Below are 26,318 nucleotides of genomic sequence, written 5' to 3'. Positions count from 1 at the left end.
CCAGAGCCAATCCGTTTATTTGTCCTATCGGTCCTACCTAGATAAACCAAGTCATTCTCTCCCCGTAACCTTGAAATGTCAGCCTAGTCATACACAAGTAACGTCCTTCAGCTTAGAAACAATCAGTTTTTGTCCAAAATGTCACGTCGAACGCATTGACGTCAATAAAGTGTTAAAGTATGGTCCACTGCACGAACTTGGGCCGGCCCGCTCAATCCCAAAGATAATTTGGCGTTTGAGCGGTGTCGTCACCGCTCAAACGTCAATCCATGTGTGAGAGCAAGCAGGCCAGTAGTATCGTGCAGTAATCCATTGTTCGCACGTTAGCTTCGAATCTCTCAGCACTATTATGTGCTGCAACTTTCCTTCCTACTATTCGGTTGATTTTAACAGATTTATATAAAGAGAATATTACTGGATATCATTGTAATATTAAAAAAAACGAATTTGTTTTGATAAAATTACTAATTTAAATGTATTTAATTATTGTAAATTACTCAAATTATTGTAAATTTAGTAGTAAATCAAAATCAACCAAAAAACGTGGAAAAGAAAGCCCAAACAGCATTTTCAAGTCTACTGGCAATAAAAAGTTTTCAAAACCTGTTACAAAACCTATAATATTTCTAGTAGGATTTGTAAAAATCCTCAAAACCTTCTCAAATCCAACCAACTTGGAACTATTGCTTGGGTATAGAATCTATTGAGCCCCGGCGGTCCCTCCGCGTTTATCGAGCATGTCTGATGAATATGCAAAAACATATGATCAGCCATACTCCATCTGCAGCAGCCGGTTCGTGATGAACCGTTGGAGGCGCATTAAAGTGTTAAAAAGGTGATATGATTCACTAAAGAATACTACATTACAATAACCTTCACTTTAATACCGTCAAACCCTGCGAACTTGGCCAGGGAAATCCAAGGGGGAAAATTATTAGAACAATATTTTAACGGATCCAAGGAAGAATTCTGAGATGAAATTCTAGGATGAATCCTCTGGAGGACTCTGTTGGTAATATAAGATGTATCCTGGTAGGTATCCTTGGAGCAATCCTTGGAAATTTATTAGGAGGGAATCGATTTGAACCTGAAACTTGATCTTGACTTTTCGGCGCAATGCTCTTATACACTGGAACGGTTTTGTTGAAGACGCCATCTATATTTTTTTTTCACTGAGTCGAGATAATGGCAAAGGAAGCTTTTCATCTCAGTGCAACTTGTTCGGAGAATTTCATAATAATATTTACATTTACAAACTAAGTTTGACCAGACACACATAATTGCAGAAAACACCAAAATTATATCTTTTTGTTGAGCTGATATGTTATCAAATCATTTTTTTTTATTACAGCGCTGACTAGTGAGAAAAATTCTAACTAAAAATCACTTGGATAGATGATACTTATAAGCCACCAAATAAAATCTCTGCAGCAACGTTTGCGCCACACAGTGAGCCAATTCTGAAGTTTATTGTTTCTAGATGCTGTACGTTTCACACCGTGTTCCAAAGATCAAGTCAATTGGCAAGTGCTCAAAATAGATCCTCTTGCCCGAATAATCCAAGACCTTTTATTCACTAAAGTCTGTTTTCATGCACGTTATTTTTATGCACTTTAATTTATTTATGGACCTTTTTTGTGCCCTGCATAAAAAGAGGGATTTCAGAGGGGTACCAGGAAGCCTTAGAAGCTTTCAAGAGGGTTTTAGAGTACTCTCAGGACGCTGTAGGGGGTCCAGGGGAATCTCAGAGGTGTCTCGAGGGGTCTCAAGGAATTTCGGGAGCGCTTCAGGGGGTCTTAGGGGAGCACTTCAATGGGTCTCAAGGGGTTCCCAGAGGAGCTCCAGCGGGTATCAAGGACGTTTCAGGAAGATTCTTGAGCATTTGGGGGGTGGGGTACCAGAAGGTTTCAGGGATGTTGAGTGGGGTCTCACAGGGGATCTTAAGGGGTTCCAGGGCTCTCAGGAGCGTTTGAGGGACTCCCAGAGGGTATCAGACACAACATTACAGTTTTGCATTGTAGACCAGGAGTGCCAGTCAGTGGTCAAAGTCCTAGGTTCCGAAAACTGCAAAAGAGTCATGAAGGTAACTCCAGAAGTGTAAGAATGTTCGGACATTGATTTTCGGAACAGGTTTGAGGGGGGTTTTCGCAGGCATTGCAGAGAGTGTCATAGCATTTCCGGTGGGCTTTGGAGGCATTACAGGTGCGTTTTCAGTAGTTTCGGAGGTTCTCAGGTGAATTTTATTGCGTCCGAGGGAGTATTAAGGGGAATTCGGAGGTATTTCATAAAGTTTTAGAGAATTTTCAGTGGGTTTCAGAGGCTAAATGGAGGCATTTTCGGGAGTTTTGAAGGGCCTCAGGTGCGTTACAAGGGGTCCGAAATTTCAGAAGATTTTCAGAAATTCCTTCATAAAAACCTTTGAAACCTTTGAAACGTCCCTGAAATGCCTTGAAACACTCCTGAAATCTCCATAATCCTATCAATATGCCCTTGAAATACTCGTCATTTATATAAAACGCCCTGAAACCCCTTGGATTTAAGAGTTTTTCTGAAACACTCCTGAATCGATCCTACCTGAAATCAGGCTTGACAGAAACTCACTCGCGAGAAAATGAGGAAGCGATTTCGGCGATTTTCTGAGGAGTGAAAATAAAACTCAGAAATAACAGCGCAAATCCTCAACAGCACCGAGCGCGAGCATGTCGCGCAGCGAGGAGTTCGTCCAACACTCATTATTACTTGTTGTGTTTCTCACGTCCACTCACATTCAAAGGAAGACTCTCGAGGCTAAAATCGCACTCAAAAATCCGAAATAATCATCGGCTCTTTTTTCGTTCCTCTCTTCCTCGCTCAGTTTTTATTGCCTCTCTGTTTGGGGTTCGTTCGCTCCCTCGCGACGAGGCAGAAGCAAAACATCGCTCTAGAGCATATTGCAAAAACTCTTTTGATTTCGAGGAGGAATATCAAGCCTGCCTGAAATGCCTCAAAATCACCTGAAACTCCTGTGGAACTCCCTTTGAAACTCTCTAGAATGCTTCCGAAATGCCCTGAAACGCTCCTGAAACCCCTTGTAACACCTTTCAAAAGCTCCTGAGACCCCCTCTGAATCACCCTCAAAGCCCCTTCAAACGTTCCTGAAATCCTCAAAATCATATTAAAACTTCAACGAAATCTGACAAAATGCCCTTGAAAGGATTCTGAAATCCCTGAAACGTATTCCGGGAACTTCCTGGATAACCTCTTGGCCTTATCCTAAATACCAAGGAGCAAGACCTGTTCTCGCGAACAAGAGTCCCTAGTCAAAGCCCTGACCTAATGTATGCACATATTTCCCTCTTTTTATGTCCTTTTTAATTTATGCACTCCCAGCCAATGGCGTAAAAGAGGGTGTAATAAAAATGATTTTCTTTTGCTGTCTATCTGACGCTTATGGATCAGGAAACTACTGGACTGATTGTTGTGAAAATTTTCTTGTGGGGTTTTTTGGGACGCGGAAAGTTCTTTACATGGTTTGAGACCTCTTTCTCCTCAGACAAGGGAGACTGCCATATAAATGAAACGGAAATTTCAGCATAACTCGAAAACCAATCAAGCAAATAGAACCAAATTTGTCATGTGGAAGGCAAAAAATGTTTCCATTGTGGTTTGTGACCCCTGCCTTTCTGGAAACGATTGAAATAGAACCGACATTTATGCATTCCGTCGTTGGGGGTGACCATGGTTCAGAGGGGCGAGATTGTTTCAAAACATTATCCGAACTATCTCAACAAATATTGCGAAAACCGAATCAAAAATTCAATGGTGGCATCGTCGTAGTTTAAAGCAGTTCCTGTAAAAAATCATCCAAAAAAGCTTGAAAATAAGGCCTTTTTGAAATGCCACTTTTAAGCCTCGATAAAACATCACACTTTTAGGTGAATTGATACTTTTTAGAATCTCGTATCCATCGTATAATATATTAGCCAAAAGTAGTATCAACCTTGACCGAAACTTTATCAACTTGCATTGTTGTCAATGCGGAACGAATTCGGTTCCCTTGACCACTTCTCATACATTTGTAGTTTTGAGAAAAACTGACGATCTCCCAATATTTTTTCATTTGTGCATGCATTACCAAAGATCATATTCCAGTGATCAATGGACTTTTTCAAGCAAAGAAGCAAAAGTTATTGAACAATGAATGTGGTAGTATGTATTTTTGATCAATTCTCATCTCAACGATGGTAACTCCAGAACAAATGAATTCTTTGGAAATATCACTGAAAATTCCTTCCGAAATTCTTTATGAGATTCCTTCATATATTTGTTTAATGATTCCTTAAAAAAACTACTACGGATTCTTTTAAAATTTCTGGAGTTTATTCGGAATTTCGGTCTTAAAATCTTCCATGGTTTCTTTCAGATACATCTTCCTGTGCATTCTTCAGCATTTTTTTCCTGAGATTGCTACTGAAATTTCTTCATGGCTTCCTTCAGGAATTCCATCAAGGATTCCCTCCACAAATTTCCACATGAATTCGCTGAGGTAGATCTCCATTCGATCCGGGGGCGTCACTAGTTTTGCCAAGCCAAAATATCCCAAAAAAGCCGAACGAGAAAATGTTTTTACTTGGGAAAACTAGTGTCGCTCCGAGCTGCTGGTGATTATTTCAGAAATTCTTCTGAAGATACATTCAGAAAATCCTGCGGGAATTTCTCTAGGGATTATACCAGAATTGAGTTCATGAATTCCGCCAAATATACATTCGAAAAATAGTTCATTCATTCTTTCAGTAGTTTCATCACAAAATCTTCCAAAAATGTCTTCATAAGTTCGTACAGATATGTATTTTATCAGGAAGTTCTTTAGAAATTCCTCCTGACATTATTTCAAGATTTTATCTGGGATTTTTTCAGATATTTATCTAGATATTAATTCAAGAGTGCTTCCTGAGATTTCTACAGAAACTCTTTCAGCGATCATTTAAGAAATTTTTGTTCGGAGTCCTGCTGAAATTCCTTCAGGTTCTGCAGAGGTTCTTGAAAAATCAGTCTAGCAAGAGACGTATTCATAACATATTGGACAAATTTGTTATTAGAAGGCGCGATACAGTATACAAATTTAGAAGAATGGTGAGACCATGAAAATGTATGGAATGAAAAAGATTTTGCGTCACCTCGCAATTGGAAGGACTGGTGAACCAATATGCTACTTGCCATGAAATCTACACCGTGTCCAATAAGTTCTCATACAAAATCAAATTGAATTTATTTCACATCTGTAATTAGGATTGTCAAAGTAAATATATTTATTGACTAACACTGATCAAATGCAGCATATGTTTTGGAATTAACTGTCCGTTATCCTTCTCTGCTGTTCGCTTATGTGTCGTAAGTCCATTTCAGATGGCACGAACGCCATTTCATTGGTATTTCGTCACATTTTAACGAGTGATGGTTTTGAGTTGAAACAAATTAGGTTCCTGTCCTCACCATTGCTAGTAGTAACTATGACCAAAGGGGCTGTCCATAAACCACGTGGTCATGAGGGGGGGGGTTCGGCCGATGACCATTTTGTATGGACAAATAAAATTTTTTGTATGGACTAATGACCACGCGGGGGGGGGGGGGGGTTGAAAAGTCCCAAAAAAATGACCACGTGGTTTATGGACAGCCCCCAAAAGAGAAAAATATGAGACTCTATATTGGTGGAGTACGAAGCCATTTTATTTTGTACAAAATAATACGTGAATCAAACAAAAATATCCATTTACCTGTTTTAATGAGATTTGTTGTGGTAAAGAAGCATGGCTGTATCTTATCTTGTTGATTCACTACATTCTCACTTCTAAAACGTACTTGTATCCCTATTGTGGTAAATTTTGTCCAAGATTTACGTTTTATGATGTTTATCTTTAATATAACGATCATTTTCAAGGAAATCAGCTCAAGTGAAGCTTACTAGCATATCTCGTACCATATCATCATCAAAATTGTATTGTTTCAGCTTTAGTATATTCATTTGGCACAATACTTGGGATAAAAACTTAAAATTTAACCTTAGGGGCTGTTCATAAACCACGTAGACCAAAATTTGGCCATCTCAGACCCCCCCCCCCCCTCCCCCCTCGTAGACTTTTGTCCATACAAAAATTTTGAAATTTGTATGAAGCGTAGACTATGGCCAGACCCCCCCTCCCCCCAAAAAGTCTACGTGGTTTATGAACAGCCCCTTATGGGTTCTATTTAGCTATAGGAGAATGAAAAACTTTTCGAACATTTCTCTTGCGTGCCGGAGCAAACGGATTTCAGAAAACGGAAGTGTACTGCTGGGCCTATAAAAACAAATAGAAAATAATGTTATTCTAAACTGTATGCTTTATTTAATCGGTATTATGTGGCCCTTCAGTACATGCATTCATTTTAAAAATATGAATCACAGATGTGAAATAAAATTATATTTTCTAAATTTGTATTTTGTATGGGAACTTATTGGACACGGTGTAGAAACACAACGTCAAATTGCTATCTGCGGTGTTGTGTGGAGTGGATTGTCCAGAATCTTCATCCTTGGAAAACCGTTTGTTGGGAAAATTAGAGGAAAAATATATCAGTCAATTTACATTTCAACAGTGGATACCGACTGATAGATGTGACCTTGAAAGTATCATAAAGACAATAGATGAGCTTGTTTCATTTTTTCTTTTTTTTTTTGAGAAAGCTTGATACCACATGATTTTATTAAAATTGAACAATCTAATTTTTAAAAAAACGACCAAAAATGATTTGCAAGAAGGTGAGTTTTTAGTTATTTGCGACTTCTCTGAAAACTATAGTTTTGTGTTACAAGACGAAGTGCAGTCCCATCATTGGAATGTACAGCAAGCAATAATACATCCGTTCGTAATATATTTTAAAGAAAATTTGCAAGTTAAGCACTTCAGTTTTATAGTCATTTCTGAAGATCTATCAGGTATCAGTAGGTCGGCTCCAGAGGCACGTTCTCCTCCATTTGGGAAATTTGTGCCATCGCCATGAACACGAGCCTATTCATCACTTACCTGACGGAGAAGGGAAGGAAAAAGGATAGGACAGGGGAAAGGACAGGTAAGGGAATAGGATCGTCATACACGCATAAGCGTACCACAATGGGTTCGAACAGCGCCCTGAGAAGGGCACTGTGATAACGCATAAAGCGTTAAGAAAGCCTATAGCTCTTTACCACAGCGGGTCCAGAACAACAGAACGTTCTGAAGATTCAGATTTCTGAAGTCAGTTTCACTTAATAAGTGTTTTCCGAGTACTCGAAAACGCAATTGCGCAAAAAGTGGAGAGATACATATTAAATGATACGAAGTTCCATAATCGGATTCACAGCTATCACATGCAAATGAATCAGCTTGCTGAATATTCGCCATGTGATAACTGAGTCGGCAGTGGCCAGTCAATGCTTTGACCAGCATGCTGCAATTCTGCTTTGACAGATTTGTTAGATACTTTGCCACCCCTAGAGATGGCTCAGTACAATACAATTTTGTTTGACGACATGACTCCAAACTATTCCAGTATTGTTTGTGCTGAGTGGCAGCCCAGGTGTCAATCTGAAGCTTTACCCAACACTTGGATACCGGAATAGCTGGCTCAGGGCCAATGAAGTCATGTGATGCTCCCGTGCGAGCTAAATCATCAGCCAATTCATTTCCAGCGATGGAAGAATGGCCAGGTACCCATACAAGGTTAACAGCGTTTGCTGAATTCAGCTCCTCGATTTGAGTGCGACAAGCGATAACTATCTTCGACCTGGAGTTGGCCGACGCAAGTGCTTTAACAGCGGTCTGGCTATCTGAACAGAAGTATATTACTTTGCCCATTACGTGCTGCTGAAGTGCTGATAGCACTCCGCACATAAGAGCAAAGATTTCGGCCTGAAAAACGATGCAGTGTCTACAAAGTGAAAAAGATTGATGCAGCCTTAGCTCACGAGAATAAACACCAGCACCTGCTCGACCTTCGAGAAGGAAGCCATCAGTGTAACATCCCGAGCAGGAACGAATAACTGATACATAACTGCAGCATACCAAAGTCAGGTATCATACCAAGACAAGGTATTGGTCGGTTACCCAGGTATTGGAAATAACTTATTTTGGTATTTTGTAGGTATTGATAGAATACTTCAACGAGTTATTGGTTTGGTGTTGAGAACTGCTTGAGGTATTATTCAATTATGGAAAAATAACTATTTGTATGGAAAAATCGCCGATTATTATTTAGGTGACGTGTAACGCACAGAAGACACACCAGTTATTAATTTAGGTATTTTACCTCTTATGCAGGGCTTCTTAATACCTCATTCAGGTTGTAGGTATTCGGTTTTCCATACCTGAATTTGGTATTCTTCAGCTATTTTCTCCTGCTTGGGATACGATGCCGTCTGAAACACTTCTCTTCAGATAACCAGATGTCCACTCTTCCCGGGAAGGGAATTTAGTGGAAAATGTCCTATATGGAAAAATACACGTAATTGTAAGATCACTTGGAGCAAGGTCAACTTTGTCCCAATTTACCAAAAGGTGAAACAACGAGGTGTGTGTTAAACTGCGGTTCACAGGAGTTTCCTCTAGTAAACCGAGTACCCATAGACGGTAAGTGCAAGAAAGTGCTTCTTGTTTGAGATGAATGTGTAGTGGGGCAACGTCAAAGAGAACTTCGAGCACTGCCGTAGGAGTTGAAGAGAACGCTCCAGACATCGTCATCAAGCACATACTTTGGAGATGACCTAATTTTGATTGGACCGTTCTCATTTCGCCCTTTTGCCACCACACAAGACATCCATAGGCCAATATTGGCCGAACCACAGTTGTGTAGATCCATTTGATATACTTGGGTTTTAGACCCCAAGTTGTACTAAAGGGTCGCCGGCATTGCCCGAAGGCCATACAAGCTTTCTTGATTCTGAACTCAACATGAGGTGTCCAAGAAAGCTTGGAATCAAGAATGATTCCAACGTACCGTCGTGCGGGGCTACTTTGGACACTTTAGAATATGGATTTTTTGAATCAAAAATATGGTTCAAATCTGTTTGATGTCTTTGGAACTATTATGAAGCAATAGTTTTCCCTTCATTTGGTTGAAAATATTTTTTAAACAGACCGTTTATTGATTAACAGGACGCGAAAAAACATCGAATAAACCAATAAAATATACATAACGTATCAGAACATTTGGTCTGTAAGCATTGTTTCTACAGTTTAGAAATTTCAAAGGGTTGATCAATTCATTCAAAATGTATCAACGTAGCATATACAATCGAATATTTGTATCGTTATACATTATAAATGACCGTTTCACCTAAATTAAGGATGGATGGTCCATTTTTTCAGGCTATCTATATAGCAAAATCACGCTGCTCATAATACCAAAGGTAGCACAGAACCATCTTAAAACGCATATTTTTATTGAAATCTTGTCTGATATAGTATACTACAGTATTGGTACAAAGTAGTTTTCTAAATAACCCTGGAATTTGAAATGCAGATTTGTTATAGATAAAAATGTCCAAAGTAGCCCCCATCCGGTTCTATATGAGATGTGTCCAATTGGTGTATGAACAACTTTTTTGTTTATTGATGGATTTAGTTCAAATTCTGCATACATCCTACATACATACTCACGATTATTGTGTGTAAAAATTGTGGAAATCCATTCACTACTCTGGGAGTAATAATGTCATAAAGTTAAAAAACCATGAAAAAGTGTATAAAGAAGCCCCGCACGACGGTATTTTACCTGTTCAGTCAAATTGATTTTAGAATCAAAGAGACGTAAAGGTCGAACACCATTACGGTTTCGCTTTTCCGTGAAAAGAACAATAGATGTTTACTCGGATTTACCGAAAGGCCATATTGGCGACACCAACGCTCAACTACCTGAAGAGCGTTTTGCATCAGGTCGAAAAGGGTGCTGATGCACATACCGACTAACAATGTTAGGTAGTCGTCGGCAAAACCATAAGTAGGAAAACCACTATTCTTAAGTTGCCTCAATAGCATATCTGCTACGAGATTCCACAAAAGTGGTGATAAGACTCCCCCTTGGGGGCATCCACAAACACTCAATTTCCTAATCGCCGCTTGACGCAATGTCGAGAAGAAATGTCGGTTTTTGAGCATTTGGTGAATCCAATTGGAAATCATTGGAGATATACCATGACCCCGTGCGGCTTCCAATATGGCATCGAAGGGCACATTGTCAAAGGCACCCTCGATATCTAAGAAAACACCCAAGCAGGATTGCTTTTGAGCGAATGCCTTCTCGATATCGTAAACAACTTTGTGTGAAAGAGTCACAGTGGACTTTCCAGATTGGTAAGCATGTTGGTTCACATGAAGAGGCACATTGGCCAGATGAACATCACGGATGTGATGATCGACTATGCGTGCTAAGCATTTCAGAAGAAAAGAGGTCAAACTGATAGGTCTGAAGCTCTTTGCTTCTTCATATGACGCACGACCCACTTTTGGAATAAACTTTACAGTAATATCCCGCCAGGATTGAGGAATATACCCTGTAGCAAAACTGCAAACAAGTAGTTGTTTCAAAACATGTTTGAAATGATCAAGTCCCTTCTGAAGCAAAATAGGATAAATCCCATCTGCCCCAGGAGATTTGAAAGGGGCAAAGCTATTAAGTGCCTATTCAATCGATTCTAAAGTTATGATACTCCGAGCCGAAGCTAAAGAATCATAACTACAAGAAAATACATCATCCGAAGATGTAATATCCACACATCCGGGGAAGTGTGTACTGAATAAACATTCCAAAACTTCCTCATCAGAGGAAGTGAAATCACCATTTGGCAAACGAAGTTCGTTCACTTGAAAATCCTTAGATTTTGCAAGGATTTTGTTCAATCGACTGGCTTCACTCAGACTGGAAACATTTGTACAAAGGTTTTTTCAGCCGGATCGTTCAGCAGACCGAAGAGCTTCCTGATAGGCACTTGCGAGCCGACCTGAAAGCCTCCGATCCAGCAGAACGTCGTCTGTTCCAACTCTTTCTACATGGTTTCCTGAGCTTCGCCAGATCAGAGTTCCACCAAGGGGTTCCTCTTGTGGTCTTCACAGACCGCAGAGGGCAAGCTTCTTCAAAAGCTTCCATGATGAAGGCCGTTGTAGTATCAACGGCATCATCTAAATCACTTGGAGTGTCAATTGATGGTGAGTATCCATGAAATTTGGCTGCAACCAAATCGGTAAAGAGATTCCAGTTGGTTGACCGGGGGTTCCTGAAACGCAAAGTTTGCGAAGTAACACAATTAACAAGATGTAGCGATGGTCAGATAAAGATTCTTCATCTGACACATGCCAATTGGTCAGCTCGTGACTAATTCTTCTAGAGCAAAACGTTATGTCTAACAATTCCTCTCTAGCAGATACCATGAAGGTTGGGCGGTTGCCTATGTTAAGTAATCCAAGATCTGTACTACTTAAGTATTCCATCAAATTGGAGCCTCTCAAATTGATGTCTGAGCTGCCCCAGATTATATGGTGAGCATTAGCATCACTAGAGGGCGAACACGATATTATTCCCACACAGAAAATATTGTATAACTTTTGATTGCGTTCGTCAAAATCTATAATTACTTATAGCCTAAGTAATTTTTTGAAATGGGTGCACACATTTTCTAAAATCTCATTTTATGATTTCGACAATATATGCGCCAATACTCAACCGATTTTAATGAAAATTTTATGATATTAGCTACACATAATATACTTTTCATGGTCAAAAAATTAGCTATTTTGACGAACGCAATCAAAAGTTATACAATATTTTCTGTGTGGCAATATTATCGTGTTCGCCCTTTACCAACAATTAGCGGAAGGCCTATTGAAGTGCAGTATGCAATGACTTGCTTGAAAGCATCCGTAGGGGATGGTTCATCATGCGGTAAATAAACCGAACAATAAACGTATTTCCTGTTGAGGTTTCCAACAGATACATCGATTGTGATAGCACATACATCTCTAGTAGTAAGTTCAGAGATGAGTGTAGCAACGATTGCGTTGTTGACAAGCACACATGCTCGAGGCATGACACGTGAGTTTGCCATTTAATTTTTACTGAAAGTAGCAAACACCGGATTCACAAGGTTTCCTAGATAGAAATTCCCCTTACGAAAGTAAGGTTCTTGGGCTAACGCCACTTGGGCTGTCCCATTTTGCATAAGTCTACAAAGATTGATCGTTGCTGTTCTTTTGTGCTGAAGATTGATCTGAGCTATCCTAACCGTAGCCACTACCCAAATTAGGCAAGATTAAACTTCTAACAATCACAGCACAAAAAAGAACAGCAACAATAAAGCCAGATATCAATTAGAGTGCGCCAAATGCGAGGATGCACAGAATACACTGTGTAAAACGCATAATGCGAAACCATATACAGTAGACGTTCGATAATTGCAACATGTTTACGTTTCACTTAGCGAACGAAAATCCGATAACTGCAATGCCTGACAGTGTCAACAAACCGTCAACTGACGTTAAATGAACGTGAACTGCATCCGACTGTTCATTTGGGCTAACCTGGCGCACAATTTTACGTTTGGCGGTGCGATAACTGCAAATTTGTTGCACTTACTGGACTTGCAGTTGAAAAGCATTGCAGTTAAACCGTTTGCACCGACCGAACGTCTACTGTAAGTGAAAATTTAAACTAATTAATAACATCTTCATAATCCCGCCCTTATTCAGCCTCAAGTATGAAATTGAAGAAGAGCAGCTAATTGTCTCGGAGAAACACAAGGTCCACCGCGCTATTGCTCCGGTTAGCACAGTAAGGGCTACATACTGTGGCGGGTGCCCTGGTACTCAACAGGCTCCGTTTGCGATTAGGTTTTTATAAGACCCCCCTTACCATTCATTCCTAGGCACGGTAAGTGTAAAGCCGCAAAACACCTTGAATTAGGGGTCACCTGATTAGTGGACTCCTACCACTGGAACAGGCGGTCCGTAGTGTTATTCTTAGCCAGTTGAACTAACCGCTACCGACACTACACAGCTATCTAGGCTGATCGGGAGAAGAAGTTAATATTGGTGATCAACTTCATACGGGCCCGAAAATTTTTTCCACCAGTGCATGGGCATAACACTCCTTTTCCAATCCCCGTTTAAAAAAATATAGCATATTTGGTTCATGATGACTTGGGGAGCCGCACGCCGATTCACGCCGATTTCTCATCGGCGCGGCGCGGCGGCGCACACCTCTAGTGTGGATTGTCCAGACTCTTCATCCTTGGAAAACCGTTTGTTGGGAAAATTAGAGGAAAAATATCTCAGTCAATTTACATTTGAACAGTGGGTATTGGCTGATAGATGTGACCTTGAAACTATCATAAAGCCAATAGATGAGTTTGCTTCATGTTTTTGCTCACAGTTAGAAAGCTAGATACCACATGATTTTATTAAAATTGTACAATCGAACTTTTTAAAAACGACCAAAAATGATTTGCAAGAAGGTGAGTTTTTAGTTATTTGCGACTTCTCTGAAAACTATAGTTTTGTGTTACAAGACGAAGTGCAGTCCCATCATTGGAATGTACAGCAAGCAATAATACATCCGTTCGTAATATATTTTAAAGAAAATTTGCAAGATATGCACTTCAGTTTTATAGTCATTTCTGAAGATCTAAGGCATGATTCAGTGTCCGTAAATTTGTTTAATTCAAAAATGATTGACTTTCTTCGCGTGGATAAAAACAAAAAATAAATAAAATATATTTCATGTCTGATGGAGCTGCGTCCCAGTATAAGAATCGTAAAAAAATTCAAGCTTTTGTAAATTCAAAGTTAAATACGGAATTGACGCACAGTGGCATTTCTTTGCTACGTCGCATGGAAAAGGCCCTTGTGACGCAATTGGAGGAACAATAAAACGCATGGCTACAAGAGCAAGTTTAGCAAAGAATCGTCAGCACCCTATAAAAAATGCAAAATAACTTTTTGATTGGGCAATCATAGAAAAGAAGAAGATTTAACCAAAATATCATTTTGTTTTGCTGCAACAGAGGAATACAAAATAATGGCTTCAGAGCTTAACGAGCAATATAACAATGCAAAAACAATCCAAGGGACTCCAAGGGACCAAGTTTCATTGTTTCATACCACTGTCAGAAAGTAAAATCCCAGCAATGCTTTATTCAAACTGTGCTGATAGTAATTCAAAAGTTTTCGATATAGTAAAACCCGATTTAATCCACCTATGGTGAACAGAACCCTTCTTACACTTATTAAAACTATTGTTGTATTATTTGTTTTTAACATATTTATTTTGTGTGATGGACCAAAAGTTCTAGAAAATATTGTGGACTTGGCATCTAGTGAATTGGTTTCCAAAATAGCATCATGGACCATGGACTAAACTACCAGAAATGCCAGACACCTTCTAGAATCTTGTGTGATTTTTTTAAAAAATAGCTTACATATTCTGGAATATTGTATCTTTTGTTAACTGCCAAAAGATCTTGAATCGATTAACAAATGGATAAGAAAATCAGCGAGATATACTTTGTCTAATATCTCTTAATCAGTCGATTAAATTAGCTCCGAAGTGGTATTCATGGTTATGGTGCAAAAGGACAAAAATGATATATCTACTAAGTTAATCAGTTTTGGCATTAGCTAGTTATTTTCGCTGTCCGGTTCTTGCATTTTTCCCACAATATATAAATTCAAAGCTTTCATTTAACATATTGTTAGTTTTCATAAAATTCCTGTGTATTTGTAATTTGTTATTTATAATTTTATTGAAAACAACAATACACTTTGTCAGCATTATTTATTGAAAAATAATTTCCCATGGACTGGTCAAAAACTAATGCAAGATAACAAGTAAGTGAATAGATTAATAAAAAAGAATTTATTGAAATACTCTTCGTAAGATATCTCAGTAATCAAATGTCGAATCGAAATAAAATTTCAGGGCCTTAAGGATATTGTAGCTTTCATTTGGTGCTTAGAGAACCCAAATCGGTTGACAGACAGCTGAGATATTTATTATGGCTCCCTTGGTCAAAAATCTCTCAAAAAGTTAACCTTACTCCCAAGTACTCTTTGAAAGATATCTCGGTAACCAAATGTCCAATCCTAATAAAATTGTATAGGGTTCTTCTAGAATGTTGTAGCTTTCATTTGGTGCCAGGATAACCGAAATCGGTTGACAGACGGCCAGAATATTTATTATGATACACTTGGTCAAAAATCTCAAAAGGTTTAGTTGTATGTATAAATCCTAAGTACTCTTCGAAAGATATCTCTGTAACCAAATTTCCAATCAAAATAAAATTTCTGGGCGATCTACTAGGATTCTGTAGCTTTCACTTGGTGCCAAGAGAACCCAAATCGATCGACAAACGGCCAAAATATTTATTATGATACACTTGGTCAAAAATCTCAAAAGGTTTAGTTGTATGTATAAATCCTAAGTACTCTTCGAAAGATATCTCTGTAACCAAATGTCCAATCAAAATAAAATTTCTGGGCGATCTACTAGGATTCTGTAGCTTTCATTTGGTGCCAAGAGAACCCAAATCAATCGACAAACGGCCAAAATATTTATTATGATACCCTTAGTCAAAAATCTTGAAAAGTTTAGATGTATGACTCATAAGTACTCTTCGAGAGATATCTCGGTAACCAATCGTCCAATCGAAAAAAAATCAATAGCGTTCTACTAGGATGTAGTAGCTTTCATTTGCTTCCAAGAGAACTTAAATCGGTTGACAGACGGCTGAGAAACGTGCGTGACTTTTTTTTGTAACGCACATACACACACACACACATACACACATACACACACACACACACATACAGACATTTGCTCAGTTCGTCGAGCTGAGTTCATTGGTATATGAGACTCGGCCCTCCGGGCCTCGAATCGAAAGTCGGTTTTTCGAGCGATATTTATACCCTTCTTATGGGTGTAAGAAGGGTAAAAAAGGATTTATTGAAATATTCTTCGTAAAATATCTATGTAATCAAATTTCGAATCGAAATAAAATTTCAGGGCCTTATACAAGGATATTGTAGCTTTCATTTGGTGCTTAGAGAACCCAAATCGGTTGACAAACGGCTGAGATATTTATTATGGTACCCTTGGTCAAAAATCTCTAAAAAAGTTAACCTGTATTACTCCCAAGTAGTCTTTGAAAGATATCTCGGTAACCAAATGTCCAATCCTAATGAAATTGTTTAGGGCTCTACTAGAATGTTGTAGCTTTCATTTGGTGCCAGGATAACCGAAATCGGTTGACAGACGGCTAAGATATTTATTATGATACTTTTGGTCAAAAATCTCAAAAGGTTTAGTTGTATAAATCCTAAGTACTCTTCGAAAGATATCTCTGTAACCAAATGTCCAATCGAAATAACATTTCTGGGCGATCTACTAGGATGCTGTAGCTTTCATTTGGTGCCAAGAGAACCCAAATCGATTGACAAACGGTTGAAATATTTATTATGATACACTTGGTCAAAAATCATAAAAAGTTTAGAAGTATGACTCATAAGTACTCTTCGAGAGATATCTCGGTAACCAAATGTCCAATCGAAAAAAAATTCAATAGCGTTCTACTAGGATGTAGTAGCTTTCATTTGCTTCCAAGAGAACTCAAATCGGTTGACAGACGGCTGAGAAACGTGCGTGACTTTTTTTTGTAACGCACATACACACACACACATACACACATACACACATACACTCACACACACATACAGACATTTGCTCAGTTCGTCGAGCTGAGTTCATTGGTATATGAGACTCGGCCCTCCGGGCCTCGGATCGAAAGTCGGTTTTTCGAGCGATATTTATACCCTTCTTATGGGTGTAAGAAGGGTAAAAATGCAATGTGAATTGAAAAAATATGTTATGCTATGTTATTAAATAAATTGTTGAAAATTGGAAGAGGTTCAAAATAAATATATAAAATATTCATAACGGTGTTTTTTTTTTCAAATAACATGTGATTCCTAATAGTTGCCCTTGTTTTCTAAAAGTTCTCCTGTAGCAATTGAATTTCCAATACCATTGCAAAAATGACCCTTTTTGAAGTTTTTGAAAGAGATTCCTCCAGTAATTGCTTCTGGGACTCTTCCAAGAATTTCACCAGGAATTCCTATAGAAATTTATCCAGGATATCTTCAAGTGAATTTTTTCAGAGACTCCTACAGGATATTTCTTCAAAGATTTCTTCAGGAATTACTTAACGGAATCCTCCAAGAATTCCACCAAGAATTCTCCTAGGCATTCTTCCAGAAAATTTTCCAGACATTTTTCCAGGGTTTCCTCCTTGGATTCTTGTAGAGACTTTTTTCAGAATTTTTTTTCAGCGATTCCACCAGAAATTTCTTCAAGGACTCATCCAGGAGTTTCTCGAGGTATTCCTCTCGGAATATCTTCAGGGATTCTTTCATAAATTTCATCAGGAATTAATCAAGGAATTCCATTAAAAATTATATCAGCAATTTATCCAGGAATTTCTCCAGGAAATCCTTGAAAAGTACTTCCAGGATTTTCTCTAGGAATACGTTCTAGAATTTTTTCAGGAATTCCTCCAAGAATTCTTCCAGATTTTCCTCCAGGAATTGCTGCAGGGTTTCCCCTAGGAATTCGGCTAAAAATTCCTCCAGGGATTTCCAAGGGTTTCTCCACGAAATTCTCCAAGGATTTATAAAGGGATTCCTACAGAAATTCCTTCGAGGATTTCTCCAGGAATTCCTCCAGAAATTTCTCAGTGGATTTTTTTTTCAGAAGTTCATCCAGTAACTGTTGCAAGAGTTTCTCCAAATATTTCTCCAGGAATTCCATCAAAGATTCCTCCAGGAAGTCCATCAGGATTCCTCCAGCAATTCCCAAAGGAAAACCTCCAGAAATTCCTCCAGGCATTCTTCCAGGATTTTATCCAGGAATTTCTCCAGCAACTCCTCCAGGAAATTCTCCAGGAATTACCCCAAGAATTTCTTCAGGAACATCACCAGCAAATTTCTCTAGGAATTGATCTAAGAATTGCTCGGAAACATCCTTCAGAAATTATGACAGCAATTTCTTCAGGAATTTTTCCTGAATCTTCTAGGGATTTTTTTTTTCAGAAATTCTCCCAGGAAATTCTCCAGGAATACCCTCAGGATTTTTCCAGGGGTTCCTCCAAGCATTTCTCCAGGGATTTCTCCTGAGATTCCTTCATGAATTGCTTCAGGGATTCCTCCAAGGATTTCTCCTCGAATTTCTCCAGCGCTTCCTCCAGGAAATCTTTCGATGATTCCTCCAGGGAATCCTCCAGAAGTTCCTCTAAGGATTCTTCCAGCAAATCCTCTAGGGATTTCTTCAGAAATTCTTCCAGGAAAATATTCAGGAATACCTTCAGGAATTTTTCAGGGATTCCTCCAGTATTCCTCCAACAATTCCTCTAGAGATTCCCCCAGAGATTCCTTCAGAAATTCATTTGAGAATTTTTCCAGGAATTCCTACAGAAATTCCGCTAGAAATTCCTCCAGGATATTTTCAAGGGATTTTTTCAGAAATAGAGAAATAATAGAAATTTCCTAGAATTCCTCTAGAGATTTTTCTATAAATGTATCCAGTAATTCTTTCAAGAATTCCTCTGGAGATTCCTCCAGGAATTTCATCATGGCTTCCTCCAGCAATTTCCACAGGAATACCTCAAGGAATTCCCCCAGTCATTCCTCCAGGATTTTATCCAGGAATTTCTGCATAATTTGTTTTCAAGGATTCCCCCAGGGATTTTTTTCAGGAATTCCTTCAAGGATTTCTCCCGCAATTTTCCGCTAGAAATTCCTCCAGGAATTTCCCAAGGGGTTTTTTTTTTCAGAAATAGAAAAATAACACAAATAGAAATATAAATCTCTCAGAATTCCTCTGCAGATTCCTCTAGAAATTCAACCAGTAATTCTTTCAAGAATTCCTCTAGAGATTCCTCCAGCAATTCCCATAGGAATTCCTCTAGGAATTTTTCCAGGTATTCCTCCAGGATTTCATTCAGGAATTTCTCCAGGAACTTCTACAGGAACTCTTCCAGGAAATACCCTTGGAATTTCTTCAGGATTTCGTCTAGGAATTTCTCCAGGAATTCATCTAGGAATTTATCCAGGAATTCGTCTAGGAATTTCTCCCGGAATTCGTCTAGGAATTTCTCCAGGAATTGCTCCTGGACATCTTCCAGAAACTATGTTGACAATTCCTCCAGGAATTTCTTCAGGAAATCCTCTAGGGATTTCTTCATAGATTCCTTCAGGAAATTCTCCAAGAATACTTTCAGAAATTTTCCTCAGGGATTCCTCCAGACATTCCTCCAGGAATTCCTCTAGAGATTTGCTCAGGAATTGTTTCAGGGATTCCTTCAGGGATTTCTTCATAAATTTATCCAGGGATATTCCCAGAGATTCGTCCAGGGAATCCTCCAGAAATTTCTCCAAAGGTTCTTCCAGAAATTCCTCCTCGAATTTCTCTAGGGATTTTTTTTAGAAATTTATCCATAAATTTTTCCCAGAACTTCTCTGGAGATTTCTCCTGGATTTCCTCCAGCAGTTTTTCCAGGGATTGCTTTAAGAATTCATCCAAGAAATTTCTCCGGGAATTAATGCTGGATATTTTCAGGAATTTGTTCAGAAGTTTCTCCAGGCATTCCTCCAGGATTCTCTCCGGAGATTTTCTCAGGAATTGCTTCAGGAAATTGTGCGTTCCCGTGAGGAAAGGACAATAATTGTAATTGTAATTGTAATAATTGTGTAATACCTGAAATATCCAAGATGGAGGATGCTGCTTCTGCTGCTGCGGCACTGTACTTCACCACCGTCCTGCTGTGCTATCCTTCACTGCTGTGCTGCTGTACCACGACTGTGCTGCTGCCTGTTGGCGCGTTCGCTGGAGTTGTGTCGACATGTATAGTCTCCACAACTTGCCCGTGCAAGCATTCAGCCCGCCTCACACTGTGGCTATACACTCTAAATATACACCACACATTCCCCCTCTTCTCGAAAATAAAGAAATACCCAATCCAATAGATAAACTTAGGATCATAAAAAAAAAATCTCCCATAACACTTTACCCCAATTCTATCCAGAGTAGCCTAAAACTACTCAAGAGTGTTGAAAATGCTTTGACATCCATGTGCACAACAGAACATGTGCTCGATGAACAAATTGAGAGTACGGATTTCTTTTCATAATTTCAAATCTCAATTTGTTCATCGAGCACATGTTCTGTTGTGCACATGGATGTCAAAGCATTTTCAACAGTGTAATTTCCCACATGGCTTGGTCAGCCAAAGCAAAATCAAGAAATTGATACTCAAGAGTGTTTAGTGTTTATTCACTCATCTTTTTTCCAGTGGGCCGCATGTTTTGGTTTTGAATACAACTACTTTGTATGTATTTGGGGTTTTGACATTCAACATATCTGTAAACGAACGGTACAAACGAGAAAATATCTTGAGAAAGCAGAAAAGTGTTTTTCCTCAGCAAAGGTAATATTCATATCTATATTAATCAAATTCACAAATCAATCCACGTAACAAATATAAATCTTTTATAGAAACTTGTTCCGGCATTTGATGTACCAGGAATATCCATATCGGTTAATTTGCCCCTGGGATACCTACGAAAGTATGAAACAAGAACGCTTAATGAAGACATCAATTTCACATCATTTTTCTCTTTTGGAAGATTACCGTTCAATGCTTGTGATCATGGTTCTTCCACGGATCTGATGTAGTCTTTCAAGTAAGAAGGAGCACTTCTTTTGCGAGCCCGTACTCCAACGTTCGCTTCCGTGGATTCTGGTTGTTTTCCCCCGGACTCACCTTCATCACTCCATCCGGATACCCGATTAGGCTTATGCTGTTTATCTGCATCTGAAGATTCTCGTTCCTTATGCCAGTGATGTTCATCTACGAGCTCTGCCTGATGTTTGGAGTTGGAGGATTCACTTCGCTCACGCCAACGCGATACTTTTCTGGTCTGCGAGACATGCCGCTTCATTAATCGACCTTCATCATCGTATAGTGTCAAGCTGCCGTTGTTGTCTCCAGTTACAGTGTACCTTTTCGGAGAAAATCGCGGATCCCCTTTTCCTCGCACGTGCTTTTCTACTATTACGACATCATCTGGCGCTACCTGACAAGGTCGAGCACCACGTCGTCTATCCTCACGGTACTTTGATGCTAGTTTTTCATCTCGATCCCTCTTGGACAGCGTTTCATCATCAACCATTACCTTTCCGAAGTCAAGTAGCGGAAGTCCACGTTTGATTTTCCGGCCCGACATGACCTCTTCGGGGGGTAGCTTTGTCACGCTATGGGCTGCGGCATTGTATGCGTGAATCGCGTTCTGTAGCTCTTCAACATAGTTCGTTTTGTTCATTATCGCGTTAGTCATTGCTTTATTTATTACTTTCATATAACTTTCCACAAGCCCGTTCTGTTGGGGGAACAACGGGGTGGAAAAGATTGTGGCGATAGATCGATCCGCACAGAAACGCTTGTATTCGTCACCATTAAAAGGTGGACCATTATCGGTTTTTATTGTTTTGGGGAAACCTTCTCTATCGAAAACGTCCTCCAAGACTCGTCTTGTGTTCTCAAAATTTGTTGACTTGACCGCACGAGCTATCAAGTACCTTGAGCGATAGTCAACGATGACAAGAATGGAAATTCCACCAAGCTTAACATAAGGACCGTTGAAATCCAACGCGATTGTCTCCCAAACTGCCTTCGGAGCAGGGATACGCTGCATTGGGGTGGGTCTTTCTGGTCTGCCGTTAACTGCGCATGAAGAACAGGACTCCACCCACTTTTCAACGTCGCTAGCCATTTTGGGCCACCACACACGTTGTCGCATGATGCTTTTTTGCTTGGCTGTTGAAGGGTGTCCCTGATGAGATATCTCCAGTATTCGGTTACGTAGTGACTCCGGGATTACTACACAACCAGTCTTCACCAACAGAGTGTCCCGAACGGACAAATCCTTTTCCAGAAGTTGATATTTCTGCAGCGTAGGAGGCCATTGTTCTGAATATAGAGCATCAATCACCGCTTGTAGAGTCTTGTCGTTGGAGGTTGCCTTATTGATTTCATCTTCGGTAATGAACTGAACCGCGTTAGCTTCCAATTGTGCGATCTCCCATGGGCTCGACGAATCGTCGAATGGTTTGTCGTTGCCAACGTACAATCGCGAAGAAGAATCTGCAATGTTCTGTGATCCCCGGACGTATTCGACTATATAATTATAAGGACTCAGCCTCAACGCCCAACCATCAGCACGCGTTAATGCGCGTTTTGATTCCTCGCGGGTTCGGTTAAGGATAAACGACACCCCCTGAGCATCGGTGCGTAACGTGAACTGTCTGCCAAGTAAGAAATATGAGAAATGCTCAACGGCCCATACAGCTCCGAGGGCCTCCCGCTGGTTTTGAGCATACTTTCTCTCCGTGGCCGTCAGGGATTTTGATGCGAAGCTGATGATTCTCGGAACTCCATGCTTGTCCTCCTGTACTAAAACAGCACCCAGCGCTACTGGAGAAGCATCGGTGTAAACGATTGTTTTATCCTCGTCCGAAAAGAATCCAAGTGAGACGCAGCAATCTACAATCCTCGTTTTTGCCTTTCTCGTTCACCTAAGTGAACTGAAAGGCTATATGTTCACTCAAAAAAAAAATTTTCGATAGGAGGCTCGGAGGGTCAAGTAGCATATACCAATCAACTCAGTTCGACGAATTGAGATGATGTCTGTATGTGTGTATGTATGTGTGTCTGTGAACAAAATAAGTTCACTCACTTTTAAGGCACTTCCCATTGGCCGATTTTTCGGATTATAGCTCGAATCGAACCGGAATTTTACCGCATTGTTTGCTATTGAAAATGATTCGGATCGGTCAAGGCGTTTCGGAATTATGGCCAATTTAGTGATCCGGACCAGCATTTTTCACCCGAGCGACAGATGTAACAGCCTGCTTAAGTTGGTGCGCGACGACCGCCACGACTGACGCCGCAGCCCGCAGCCAGGGATGCCACATATACAGATTTTTCTGTAATCATGCAGATTTTCTTGCTGCTTTTCATACAGAATTCTGTATACCAATATTACAGATTTTTGAAAATGGTACAGATTTTTCAGAAAATTACAGAATTTTAAACAGATTTTTCGCGAAATATTGCAGATTTCTTACAGATTTTTGACAAAAAGTGGTGATACAGATTATAAATATTTTTGAAAGGCAAAATACAGATTTAAATGTGGCAACACTGCCCGCAGCACACTACGAGAACGAAAGTAAGAGAGAATGTGAGAGAAAACGATGACGACGAAAGAGCGGCGCTAACGTGCTATACATATAAGCAAAAAAAAAAACCTAGAGTTGTCACCCATCACTAACGAACCACGTATGAGTGTGATGATGGCAACTTATCCTGATATTTCAAAGTTTCCTTATTGACAGGGGAACCATTAGGGTGATCATCCAGGATCCAGCCCGTCCCAAATTGGCTAATCGAGCATAGCACCCAACCTCACTGCCATTCATGGTTCGATAGCGATGGCGATGCTAAGTGACGGACGGGAGGCAGACGAAGGTTTTCGTTTTAAATTACGTTCGTATAGGAAATTTACCTAGTTGATCGCGGATACTGCCTTTCCGCGTTTCGTCACGAAACTGGGCCTAGTTTTGAAGTGCATCCCACCAAGGTATTTACATATTCTAAGGTAGTCTTAGATGTCAAAACTGGTTGAGCGGCCATTATTTTTTCACCGTGAGAAATTCTGAAAACAAATCCCCCGCCACCTCAAATTCCTTTGAAATTTCGCTTCCTCTGCTTTTCTCCACAAACTAAACGTCATGCTCAACCTTACAATATATAAAAACCTTGGATGTAACATGAGCTTGAAAAGGACGGCAACAAGATCGATAAAGTAGAATATATGATCCGTCTTTGTCGTGCATGTGTGTGGTCTGCCAAAATGACCTGAGAATTCAAGACCAACAATAGAAAAGGCCGCAACAATATTTTGTAAACAAACATGTTTCTATCGACTTGAGGCCTTTTGAACCCCACCCACACACCTCACCACCACTAACAGAAAGCGCAAACAACAAGCTTTCTAGTAGTGGTGGTGAGATGCGTGGGTGGATCTCAGAAGGCCTCAAGTCGACAGAAACGTGTTTGTTTACGCAATGTTGATGTGGCCTTTTCAATTATTGGTCTGGAATTGTCAAACATTTTCATGGCTAGCTTTGTTGGTGTAATGAAGAATTGCACGGTGACGTCATCAAGAAATCGCTCTCTTTCTCTTCTACGGGAAATTAAAAAACAACAGGACCAACACCTGGCAAATTTGACAGCTACTGGTCCTTTTGTTTTCAAACTCGCTAAAGAGATAGATTTTCGCCGTGAGGTGGTCTATTGCTTTTAGGCCAAGCACAGAACAAAATCACTAGAATCCCAACCATTTTTCCGATCATTGAAACAAGATTCGTTAGGGGTGGTGGGGGTAAAGTGGACAACCTAAGCATTTTGGTCGTTTCCAGTGGAAATGCGGCAAAATCCATCTGCTTTTCCGAGTAACATGAAAGGTCATGATATATGTACTCTAGAAATCTTGTAAGGGATTGCTTTTTAAAAATATTGTTTTCTTTGATAATTTTCTTCACCAAAACGTGCATCAAAATAGCGTAAAAAAAATCGGTGGGGGTAAAATGGACAATCGATGGGGTAAAATGAACAAGTCGTTAAAAGTTATATAACGGCATATCATTTCTATGTTTTACCTTTCTCGTACACCAAAGTGTACTGGAAGACTATATGTTCACTCAAAAAACGAATTTTCGATAGAAGGCTCGGAGGGTCAAACTTAAGTCACATATACCAATCAACTCAGGACATTGGAAATTCTCGATACTTAACATAATTTATATATATGATTCATCTATTGATCCGGTTCTAGCGATGGCTAGACCCACATTCAACGGCGGCGGCTGATTTGCTGCGTTAAGATCTAATTCGTGCATCACTCTTTACGAGTCGACTTCATGTGCAGCAAACGGCTCAAACATCCGTCATCATTTTTCGGAAACGTGATATCAGGGAACGTCCATAAATTTCGTCACGCGAAAATTGCCGATTTTCAAACCCCGTTCCCCCTACACTGAACGAAAACCCCATCCCGAAATCGACTGATTTGTCCGACCATCCAGTCCAAATTACCAAAATCGTGTTTTCGAATGACGAATCAGTCATACGGCAATCATCCTAAAAAGCGGATGACGATTATCTTATTCGCGTATGAGCCGACGCACGCTATGCGAATGAATATTAGTTGCAGAGCGAAGTCCACACAGATGCACTGAATTTATTCATCGATAGCGTAACAAGTTCCTTGATCGTGACACCCGGGACGTTGACGATAATGCGTCGCATGTCCTATCCTGGACATGTCATATTTTTGGAAAAGGGTGCCCGCAAGGGTACTCTAGCCACTAAGCACATAATTTTTTAGAAGGATAGCGGTGTCATTATTGTTATCAATCGCTAAAAAACAAAGTTGCTCGACCATATGGTCGACATTCTATTTTCATATCACTGTCATCCGGTTTTAAGATGACATCATTCGGTCGGTGGACCATACGGTTTCCGACTGAATGTCGTTAAGGGGCGTGATCGTATCGCCTCTCAGTCGATCTTGGGCGGGGGTTTCCGTTCAGTATATGTCACACTTTTTGTATGAGAACTCTAAAAAAAATGCTCACACTTTCATACTTTGCTGAAGCCCTCCCCATCAACGCGTGATGTATACGCTCAAGAATTTTTGCCATGTTCCCAAACGTGTATCTGGCGAACAGGATGCTGTTTAATCATCAAAACAGTCATCATGGAGCATCCATTACGTACGTCACGCTAAAATTGGTAATGTACATCCCCACCCCCTCTCGCACGGGGTTTTCTGTGCGTTTTTACGAGTCAAACTATCCCAAACCCCCCTCCAACTCCAAACGTTACGTTTTTTTATGGGTATTCCCTTATATATTTTTTCTTATAAGAGAAATAAATGTTCTTAGTGGCCGTTGGGTTTTAAGATGAGTTGTCTCAGTTTTAACTTAACGGAAATTAAGTAAGAAAATAAAAGTCTTTTCTTTTTCTGAGTAGGACCAACTCAGTGACTGAGTAGAAATTTACCTCGGTGTATGAATGTAGTAAGGCAATGGCACGTCAGGTAACGGTAAGTGATAACGCTAAGTTGCATACATCTGGGCGTTAAATTGAATATTTAATCAAATTT

This window comes from Aedes albopictus, chromosome 3 (assembly GCF_035046485.1).
Source record: "Aedes albopictus strain Foshan chromosome 3, AalbF5, whole genome shotgun sequence".
Classification (NCBI taxonomy): Eukaryota; Metazoa; Arthropoda; class Insecta; order Diptera; family Culicidae; genus Aedes; species Aedes albopictus.
Note: the sequence above shows the minus strand (reverse complement) of the source record.